The sequence below is a fragment of the Diadema antillarum genome, unplaced genomic scaffold, assembly GCF_040938485.1.
Source record: "Diadema antillarum isolate AM-2024a unplaced genomic scaffold, OU_Dant_1.0 scf00000078, whole genome shotgun sequence".
Taxonomy (NCBI): domain Eukaryota; kingdom Metazoa; phylum Echinodermata; class Echinoidea; order Diadematoida; family Diadematidae; genus Diadema; species Diadema antillarum.
This window is the reverse complement of record NW_027270967.1, coordinates 399,727-410,869: the sequence shown is the minus strand read 5'-3', so window position 1 is coordinate 410,869 and position 11,143 is coordinate 399,727.

Below are 11,143 nucleotides of genomic sequence, written 5' to 3'. Positions count from 1 at the left end.
TAAAGGTACTAAACTTTTTTTAATAATTTCAAGCAATATTCATTACCAGCAAAGTCGTGGGTTTTTCCATCAGGACAACATCATGCCAACTCAAAAACACTGTACATGGTCTAGTGTGTGAAAAGGTCACATAATTTCACTCAGAATGTAAGGACTGATATATCCTTAACACTTTAATTTGGTTGGGTTATTTTTCTGTAATATATGTTTGCAGATGACTTTAAGAGAGCAGAGCTCTACATACAAAACTGTAAAGTTGGGTGTTTTGTTTTTGTTAAAAAAAAAAACAACAATTTATGCTAATGTATGCATAATGTCACAATTTGCTGAAAAATCACTTTAAAAACTGCACAAAAAGGCATATTTTTGGTAAATTTGGTGGATGAAAAAATTGTAATCATTTTTTTTTTAATGATGCCTCCTCCACAAATTGTAACCAGAGACATTGTTTTGGGGTTGTCCATCCCTCCTTCCATCAGTCAGTAATCAGTTTTGTGGACAGCATAACTTAAAGGGAACCCAACCCAAAGAGCGATGTGGATTGAGTGATAGCAGCAACATTAGTAGAACACATCAGTGAAAGTTTGAGGAAAATTGGACAAGCGATGGAAAAGTTTTGAATTTTTAAAGTTTTGGTGTTGGAACCGCTGGATAAGGAGGCTAGAGGTTATGACGTATGTGTGGACAACAATTCAAAAATATTAAAGAAATTCCACCAAAATTCACTTTTCTAGCATGATGAAAGAGCACATGACTAACTGCTTTCAGAAAAACAAGGGAATACTCAATTTACTCAGTCCACAATTCTTTTTGAGGTTGGTTCCCTTTAAGAACCATTTTAGGTATCCAAATGAAACTTGGCATAAACGGTGAGTATGAGAGAAGGAAGTTGTGCCTCTCAACTTTTGGTTGCACATGTTCAAGGTCAATGGCCATGGTCAATTTTTAAAAATTTGTCTGTATACATATTACCTGATAAAGTTGCATTGGTAAAATTCTGGCCTATGGGATCAGAGGTCAAAGGTCAAATGAAAATGCTAAAATTCTATTTTTCCCATATCTCAGAAATGGCTTATGGTATCATCATGATATTTAGTGGATATGCATGTACTACCTGACAGTTATTCTTTGGGATTTGGGCGACATTGAGTGAAAGGTCAAGGCTGAAAGGTCAGGTTCAGAGGCTAAAATTCCATTATATTTGATTACTCTTTTTCTCCATTCCCTGGAGATGAATAACAAGTCTGGGCACAAGAATACACATACCTCACTGCCCAATGATTCGTAGAGAAAGATTTTTGCCATGGGGTCAAAGGTCAAGAGAAAACGTTCAAATGTCACATTATGAACTTATTATGAAACTTTTTAAAGGGGGTGGCTAGTAACTGATCAGTGGGAATCAGTGAGAATGCTGGGGGATGATTGTTCCAATCCTGGTGGGATTGATTTTAGAGTATTTCATATATGTGTGAAAATGATTTGCTTCAGAATGGTCTCATATTCAAGTAACGTGCAGTTCAGTGTTTCCAGGTTAGCATGACTGTGCAGTGACGGGGTGATCGTTAACGATCACCCCGTCACTGCACAGTCATGCTAACCTGGAAACATTACTTGAATATGAGACCATTCTGGAGCAAATGATTTTCACACAATAGATCTATATAATGTACTCTAAAATGAATCCCACAAGGCTTGGAACAATTGTCCCCAGCATTCCCACTGATTAGTTACTAGCCATCCCCTTGAAGACATATATGTGTCAGTTTCCAGAATGTTTTATGATTATATCATAAAATTGTTTAGGCTACTAATACTTTGTACCTGCAGTTGCATACTTGTCAGTTGCCTCAGGAAACATGTACAGCATATACAGCTGTATTGCCAGTGTAGGCCTACCAAATAACAATGTATATTATATTGAATGATTCTGATGACTTATTATGTTTATTGGTAGAGGAATGATAAGAGGGGGGGGGGGGGGGGGCTCATCCCCTGGCCTAGATTTGGTTCATCTCGTGGCATTATTTCATCTGCTCAGTAAAGTAGGGGACCTTTTATGAACATTATGAACTTATTATGAACATTATTAAGACATATTATATAACATAAATGTCAGAATGTTAAGAAGGGGGGGGGGGGGGGGCTCCTCCCCTGGCCTAGTTTTGGTTTGTCTCATTGCATTATTTCATGTGCTCAGTAAAGTAAGGGACCTTTTATGAACATTATGAACATTATTAAGACATATATGTGTCAGTTTCCAGAATGTTTTATGATTATATCATGAAATTGTTTAGGCTACCAATACTTTGTACCTGTGGTTGCATACTTGCCAGTTGCCTCTAGGAAATATGTCCAGCATATACAGCTGTATTGCCAGTGTACCAAATAACAATGCATAATATTATGTTGAATGATTTTGGTGACTTATTATGTTAATTGATAGAGGCATTACATACTTGCCCAGCTCATTTAGGAAACACTTCCAGTTAAATATGTATGTGATATTTGCCGCAGGAAATAAGTGACTTTCTGTGACAGCGTATGTAGTGAAAACATGGTGTACTTGACAGTTGCATCTGGAAACACTCCAGGTATTCATTGTCTGTGTGCAAAATGCCATGTAACATCTTGATGAATCTTGCCAAATTCATTTTAATGAAGATCATAGTTTTGAATAAAGAGAATATGAACCTTTTGGTTCAGATCATGTTAAATGAAGGTATGAATTTGTTTTCCTCTCTTTCATTTTCATTTTATGTGTTTTACGAGTAAGTTCATGTGTATAATTTATGTTCATTGTAAAGTTTTGGTCTCTCCCATACATCAAAAACGAGGCACAGACATCACTTTTCTGTCAATGGTGACATCAACAATTTGATGTACTCTTTCCATGAAATCTTTGAAGGTTTTTGCGGCGGTAAAACATTGGATGGTAGAAGGCTTAAAGGTGCACCGCATATATTTTCAAGATTATGTGTTTGGCCCTGAAAAGGGCCTTCCCAGCCCGGATAAGACCTTTTCTAGAAAGAAGTGTTGCACCTTTAAGTCTTATACCACCCAATCTTCCTCCAATCTTCCTCCAATTTTCCACAACTTTGAGCTATTACCATCAATCCTCACACAACAGCTACATACTTAAACATGCCAGTCAAGTTCAAATATGAGTGATGTCTAACTAGGTCAAAGGTCAAAGTGAATGTGTCAGTGAACTAGCCCTGATAAGCACTATACTCATAATATTGATGTATACTCTGTAACTTCCTACAGATCTTAGGCTTAGCTCTGACTACCAAACTCATCACAGGTGCATGACCTAAAGATACCAATCAAGTTCAAAATGTGGTTGTCAAAGTCGAACAAGTTCAAATGTCAGATGGTTGAAAAATTTTTCCTCATAGGCACAGTACTCATAGTATTGAAGTTACATTGGTTGCCAGTAAGGCAGATAATTGCATTTAAGATTTTGTTATTTATAAAGTACTGCATGGTCAAGCACCTGGTTGTCTGTCAGAATTAATATGAATAAAATCATATTCATATTCACATAATTTACGAAGTACACAGAAGTTGTAAGTTGCTTCTAAAGCAACCTCACTTAAAACAAAAGTAACTTTTGGGTATTGTGCCTTTAGCTGTGCTGCTCCATAACTTTGGAATGAATTACCTGAGAAAATGAGGAAGGCCCCATGACTTGCTGTCTTCAAATCTTTGTTGAAGACTTACCCTTTTCAGAAGCATTTGATTAATTTGTTATTTATTTTTTTGTGTGTGTGTCTAATCAGTAACAATGTCAGGAGCTCTGTTACATCACAGCACAGTAGAGTATATTTACATAGTAGCTGCGCTATACAGATTTGTCTAATCATTATTATTATTATTGAGGTGTACTCATCAATATTTTTTTTTCAGATTTGAGCAGTGACCACCAAACTCACAAATTAGGTAGGCTAAATGAATAAAAAATGCCAATCAAGTTGTATATGAGTGAAGTCCAACAAATTCAGAGGTCAAATTAATGGAATTAATGGTCAGTGAACTTTACTTAATAAGCACTTGAAACAATATAAGGACACATTGTGGTGTACTCTCAATAACTTTCCACATTGAGAGCTATGATAGCCACACATTAACACCACATGCATATCACCTGAAGATTTTGCTCAAGTTTGAATATTGGTAAATATTCTAGGAACTAGGTCAAAGGTCAGATGGTCAATGAACTTTCTCTGATTTAGTGTCATATATTGTTTGCTCTCAATAACGAATTTCCACAACTTCGAGCTATGTCCGCAAAACTCAAACATGGGTACATCTGCTAAAGATATATGCCTGTCAAGTACTTGGTTAAATTGAACAATGTAAAAGGTCAGAAGTAAAACTCTAGAACTAATACACTTAAAAAACATTTTAATGACAGAGTGTAATATTTATGTGGGCGAGGACGATACATGGCTTGGTGTTTGTCTGAATTGTCATGAGTTACGTGTGTGTAGATGTTCATTTGCTGTTATCTACAAAAACTTGTTTTTTGCGTGGAAGATGCAGTAATATAAGGTTAAGATTTAAAAGCTTTGAAGTAGGATCCTGAAATATGTTGCCATTTTTTCTCACTCTAGGGTGCAAGTCTAGTCAGTATTTGTAAGTATCAAGTTGACCTGACTATTATAAAGGTCAAGGTCCCAAAATTGAATGATTATATACAGAAAACCAAGTATTTTTCAGTATATTTTGTAGAAATCCGTGTTTTTTTTCTCCCCCTCCCTTCCCCCTTCTTCCCCTCTTTTCCCCTTCCTTTTTCCTTCTTTTTCCCCCTCCAAGCAGTCCATTATGCCCTGGTTCTTATAACAAACATTACACCTTCTATTGGATTAGTAAATTCATCGTTGCCTAGGTTTCGTGCCAACTATAGTTGTACCTTGAAAACCCTCTAAAAGATAAGAAGTTTCAAATTATAAACATTCACTTCTGTATTTGATGAATCTATGCAATATCAAATTGCAAATGTGTGTATTCTAGCACTTGATTGCTCAATTCGATTAAATAAAAAACAAAAACAAAAACAAACCAAATAAGCACGACGAGAATTTTCCTTCGTGCATCGTTGTTGTCAACATTACAGATATGCCGTCAGAACTTTTTTCCTTCTTCCATTAACGTAAAAGAACAACGGACTTATCTCCTTTAGAAGGAAGGAGAGAGATGTTTCCCGTCAAATTTATTTTCCAATTTGGGAGAGTATGCACGAGGTGTAGCATTTCCTGTATATGTATATATATATATATAGTGAGAACTTTGAGCAAAGAAAATGGGTTTCCATCGGGATTCTTCATCATTCTTTTTCTGGTGAATTTTCCCTTTGTTTGTTTTTATATTATATATGTATACATATATATATATATATAATCATATAATGCTTCCATTATGTAATTTTGTAACATATTGTGATATAGCCTGATCTAGTGATGACAGCCCAAGCATTGGAAAAATACAACTTTAAAAAAATCGCAAATTATGAGAAGAGATTCTATAAAAACTTCACGGTGTTCTAACTATTTATGCATCCAAAAAAAAAAAAAGAAAGAAAAGAAAAAGAAGTCACATGATCATATATCTTGTGAAGATCTCCTCATGGATAGTAAACGTAGTGGATGGTGCTAGTGAAAGATTGCGAAATGAAATTGATTACTCATTTCGAAAATCTCGTAAGGTTACCAAAACAATTGGAAATGAGTCAAACCGAATATTCACATTAGGTACCACACATGATGTATTGTCGCGGCCTTGACAATCACTTTTGATAGTGCGTTAAATCCTATTTGCTCTTTTCGTTTAGTCATCATCTGCTTGTATGTATGTGCATGGAGGTTCCTCTATGGTATGTGTTTGGAGATGCAATATGTGGGCGGATATAAAACCTATCGTTGTCGGTGAACTATGGTGAAAACAAACAATAATACATTCTACACCTATTGACCTTTCATTGCACTTTCCCTGTAGAGTTCTCCTTGGTGATAGCGATTAATTAATCAATCAATCAATCGATCAATCAATCAATTAATCAATCAACCAACCAATTAATCAAGCAATCAATCAAACAATCAATCAAACAATAAATAAATAAATAAATAAATAAATAAATAAATAAATAAATAAATAAATGAATGAATAAATGAAATAAATACATAAATAAATCAAATAATCAAACAATCAAGTCAATCGATCGATCTTGGATTCAGCCATCCTAAATACGATAGAGTTCTCCTTCCTCGTTATTTTCAGCCCTTTATCTTTTTCTCCTTTTTTTTTTGTTCTGAAGTTGCTCATTTTTCTCTCAAATGATATGCAAACAAAAAATTTTCTCAGATCATGTGCAAAAAAAAAAAAATCTGTCCTGCAATTCTAATCTTTAAATGATAATCTCGACAAGCTTTTAAAGCTGACTGTTAGCTCAAGTTTGACATAGCTAAGTGGGAACATAATAACTGACATGCAGATTCGTGCATGGAGTTTATACTTGATGAGCATGGTTGCAGCCCTCCCCCCCCCCCCCCCCATCTCACATCTTTTGGCTCCGAAGAAAAAAAAAAGAGGGGGTGGGAAAAATGAGACTAATCAACAGGAAATCATGCCTGTTTCAATGCCTTCGGGATGTATATTACTCTACAGGGGCCGTGGAACGGGGGGGGGGGGGGGGGGGGAGCTGCAGCTGATTCATCATCAGCAACAACGACAGAAATAAATGTTCTCCCGTCTCATGCGGGGGTGGGGGGGGGGGGAGTACAATTAAGGTGACTTGATCAATTGTTAAACCTTAGCAGAATACTACTCCAAATAAAAATGACAACTTCATCCTTGCGAAACAGCTAACAAATGCCTATTGCTTCATTACTGGTATGATATCCTAATGAATGTAATACCTATACATGAATGAATATATTATATACATATACATAATATTATGGATATGTATCTATACACACACACACACACACACACACACACACACACACACACATGCATATCGAATAAGGAGATTAAGTAATGTAGACTACTAAATTCAATTCATTTATTTCCATAACTATACTCTCAATTATGGACATTATAACGGAAATTAAACAAGTTCTTTCACCTTGTAAACAATGTGCAAAACACAAACAATATATATGGTGATAACACAGTAATTACATGTAATGATAACTGGTCAAAATGGAAATCGAGATGGGGTTGATCAAAGAAAAGTATGACGGGACCTACATGGAGCAAGCTTGTTTGGCTGTAAGCCCCGAGTAATCAGTGTTTGTGACAAAGAAACGGAGAACGGATAGAAGATAAGACCAGATGATGTAATGGTGCCAAATAGGAAAAAAAAAAAACTAAAATGTGAACCATTACTGTGACCGAGCTATCATTGGTTTCAGGAGTACAACATGATTTGCATAATCATAAAGCCTACTTTGGTATATACACTATAAGCTGTTGTTGCATTAAAACTATCGCCAGGATATGATCAGTAAGACACAAAAAGTAACATGTACAGCTGCTTAAGCCATGGTGCCTGCCGTCAAGCTCTGTATAGAAAGTTAGAGAGAGGAAGAGGGAAAGAGGAAGAGAGGGAAACGAAGTAGAATGTGGAATTGCTAATGATGAATTCGGAGAGCATGACGGCAAGACCCAAAATGGAATCTGCAGCGTGTTGACAAGAATGTTTGATCGGACAATAACATACCACAATATTACATAAGACATTGCAATTATTCAGTTTCTGCAAGATATGCACTCTATAAAGACTCTTTTAATTTGCGTTTAAAGGAATATAAATACGAGCAGCTTGTTATTTCGGTGGAGAGGTCATTCCAGTATCTAGGGCCCTTATACATTATCCTTTTTTTTTTGCGAAAATTGTTCGAGTACGTGGAAGGTGAAATGCGTCACTTTGGCGGGTAGGATGATTATGTATCAAATAGTTTTTCCTGAACATGCGAGTAAAAACATCCGGTAACTCCTTGGCAGAAAATTTATACATAAATATGCCGACGTTGTAACTAAATAAATCTGATGTTTTCAGTATCTCATTTTTGAGAAATAAATCATTCGTGTGGGACAATATCCAACATGGTTGATATTTCTGATGGCGCGTTTTTGAACACGGAACAGTATATCAAGAAGATTTCTAGGTGCATTTCCCCCAAACAAGAATACCATAATAAGGTCCGGAGTAATCAAAGTATAATAAAGATTAAGCAGGATTTGACTTGGAAAGACACTCTTCAGTTTGATAAGAACACCCGTATTTTTGGAAAGAATATTACTTAAATAACTGACGTGGGATTTCCAAGACAAATCACTGTCAATAAAAAGCCCTAGAAATGTTATGCTACTAACTTGATTTAATTCAGTTTCGTTAAACTTAATGTTACAAGGAAGGGTTTTAAGACTATTGCTAAAAAGCATACAATGAGTTTTATCGATATTAAGTGACAATTTGTTCGCGTATATCCAAGATTGCACGGATTTAAGTTCTTTATTCATTGGAACACCACATGAAATTAACTTTGACTGAGAATCACGACCATTTATACTCACAAATTGTTTTCTGTTTGATAAATAATCTCGAAACCAGTATAAAGCCTTCCCATGTATGCCATAATGCCGTAGCTTGTAAATCAAAATATCATGGTCAATTGTGTCGAAGGCCTTTGAATAATCAAGAAAAACTCCAACAGTGTGGGATACATCATCTATAGCATGAGCAACCTTATGGATAAAAGTGAGTAAGGCATGGGTCGTACTGTGGTTTTTCCTAAAACCAAACTGGGAGTTACAAAAGTTATACAAGAAAAAGATGCTATCGTTTTCAAGGAGAGAGATTAGTTCATGGAGTTTATGTGAATAATCTGTCAGAGTATTTGATATAGGACCCAGTATATACGGCACTGAAAGGACCTATTTGCAACCTCTAAAGCCAGAGGGTGTTCACACGGATATATCGTATTCAAGAGGTTTTTCCTTTAATACCCCCACATATTGCTTAAAAGAACAAGCTACATTCGTCATGACATATATATTGATAGAGCGATAATAGATGCGATAATTGTGAAAGTAACGATATTGTGTGGCGCCATTTTACACTGTTGTGTTCTCACAAATTTACGAATTTCACCACGATCACAGGAGTTATACCCGCACTGACAGTGCCTTCACTAATACCGGATAGAAGGATATCAATATATATATATGCTTAATTATGATGCGTGGAGATATAAAACTGAGGTAGTTAGTTCAACCCACAATATTCCATATGCTTTTTATAGAGCAAAAGAAATGCTGTTACCATAGGAACGTGTTGTTCAACATTAATTCTGCTCATTTACAAATTATGTCGGTCACATATGCCAAATCTCATGCCAAATGCGAAAAGCGAGTGAGTGAGCTAAGTCCATAGGTAGGCTTACTTTGTATGACTTTCATTAAAAAAAAAAAATGTTTCCATGGAAGCACATTGACAAAAAAAAAATGAAGTTTGCATATCTTCATTGAATAGCAGTCACATATGATAAATTTCAAGTTAAATGCTGAAAAAAGTAGGGGGAGTAAGCTCAATCTACAATTTTTGTTTTTCAAAAATGTAGTTGCTATATCAACGCATTGCTCAACATTGGACAAGAGACGTGTTTTGCACATCCTAAAACTACAATGGTCACACGTGCTAAACTTCAAGTCAAATGTTAAATGAGGGAATAAGCCAAATGCAAGGACGATGAAGGAAACTTCTGATAAAGCTATATGGAGATACAGCTCCTTGCCACAAGGTCCCTCGATTCTTACGCGATTCCAAGTGAAGACAACGATCAAATAATTTTGTTTTCAGAACTGGGTTATTATGGTGATTGACAAAATCCTCACCGTTGAACCCATTTTTGCTTTTATACACAGCAGACTGGACTTACATTAACGATTAATAAATGTCAAAAACTTCAATCACCACAATTATTCATATTTCATTTACACAGTTATATCATAATCACTAAAGTAGAGCCTACTTCTAAAAATTAAAGAACTGCAGGATACGATATGAAATTTTGTATCGTTCAATAAATACTGATAAGCTAGTTCGAAAGACCAACCAGCTAACATGCATGTTAGTTTTTAAAATCACTGGGATAAGCATCTGTGTTAATTGTATTATTGTAGAATGATTATTCATGTAATCCTGATGATGCTGCTTGCCAGAACATCCACCTGACAGCAAAACGGGTTTTTGGCAATATCAATAGAAAGAGATTGTTGATATACATTCAATGCAAGATAATGAAATGGATACTTTCCCTATATAGTAGGCGTTTTCACATCAGCCCGATGTTTCGAAATAGCGCGCTATTTTGCTGACTATTTTCTGCGAAAAATATCTCGAGCTTGGATTTTTATCGGGCTGATGTGAAAACGCCTAGTGTTAATTGAGGGACCATTCTGGCCATCTGGTCTATGCGAGTTCATTCTTTGTTTGAGCAAGATTGATGAATACCATAAATCGTTACGTAAAGCTTATGCATAATAGGCGTTTTCACATCAGCCCGATGTTTCGAAATAGCGCGCTATTTTCTGACTTGGGAAATTTTCCCGATAGTGAAATAGCGCGCTATTTGATATGAGGCGTATTCACATCAGCCCGATGTTGCCAAATAGCGCGCTATTTTCTGACTTGGGAAATTAATCCGATAACGAAATAGCGCGCTATTTGATAATGTGAACACAAATTAGCGCGCTAATTGTATCGCTCTGATCGAGAAAATTTCTCGAGTCCAACTCGGGAAATTTCTGAAATAGCGGGATAGTAGCGCGCTAAATAGGCGTTTTCACATCAGCCCGATGTTTCGACTAGCGCGCTTTTTTATGACTTGGGAAATAGGAAAATATCTCGAGCTTGGATTTTTATCGGGCTGATGTGAAAACGCCTATAATGTGATAACGACTCGAGAAATTAGCGCGATGCATCCCATCATGCCTAGCGTGTGTGACCCGATCGATCGAGGGAAATTGCACACAAATCATGAGGAATTTTTGAGAAGGCACACACATTACTGATGCTGTTTGCACATACTCAGCTGTCGAATTAGCTCGACAAAAATTCGGGCTAATTCTCTTC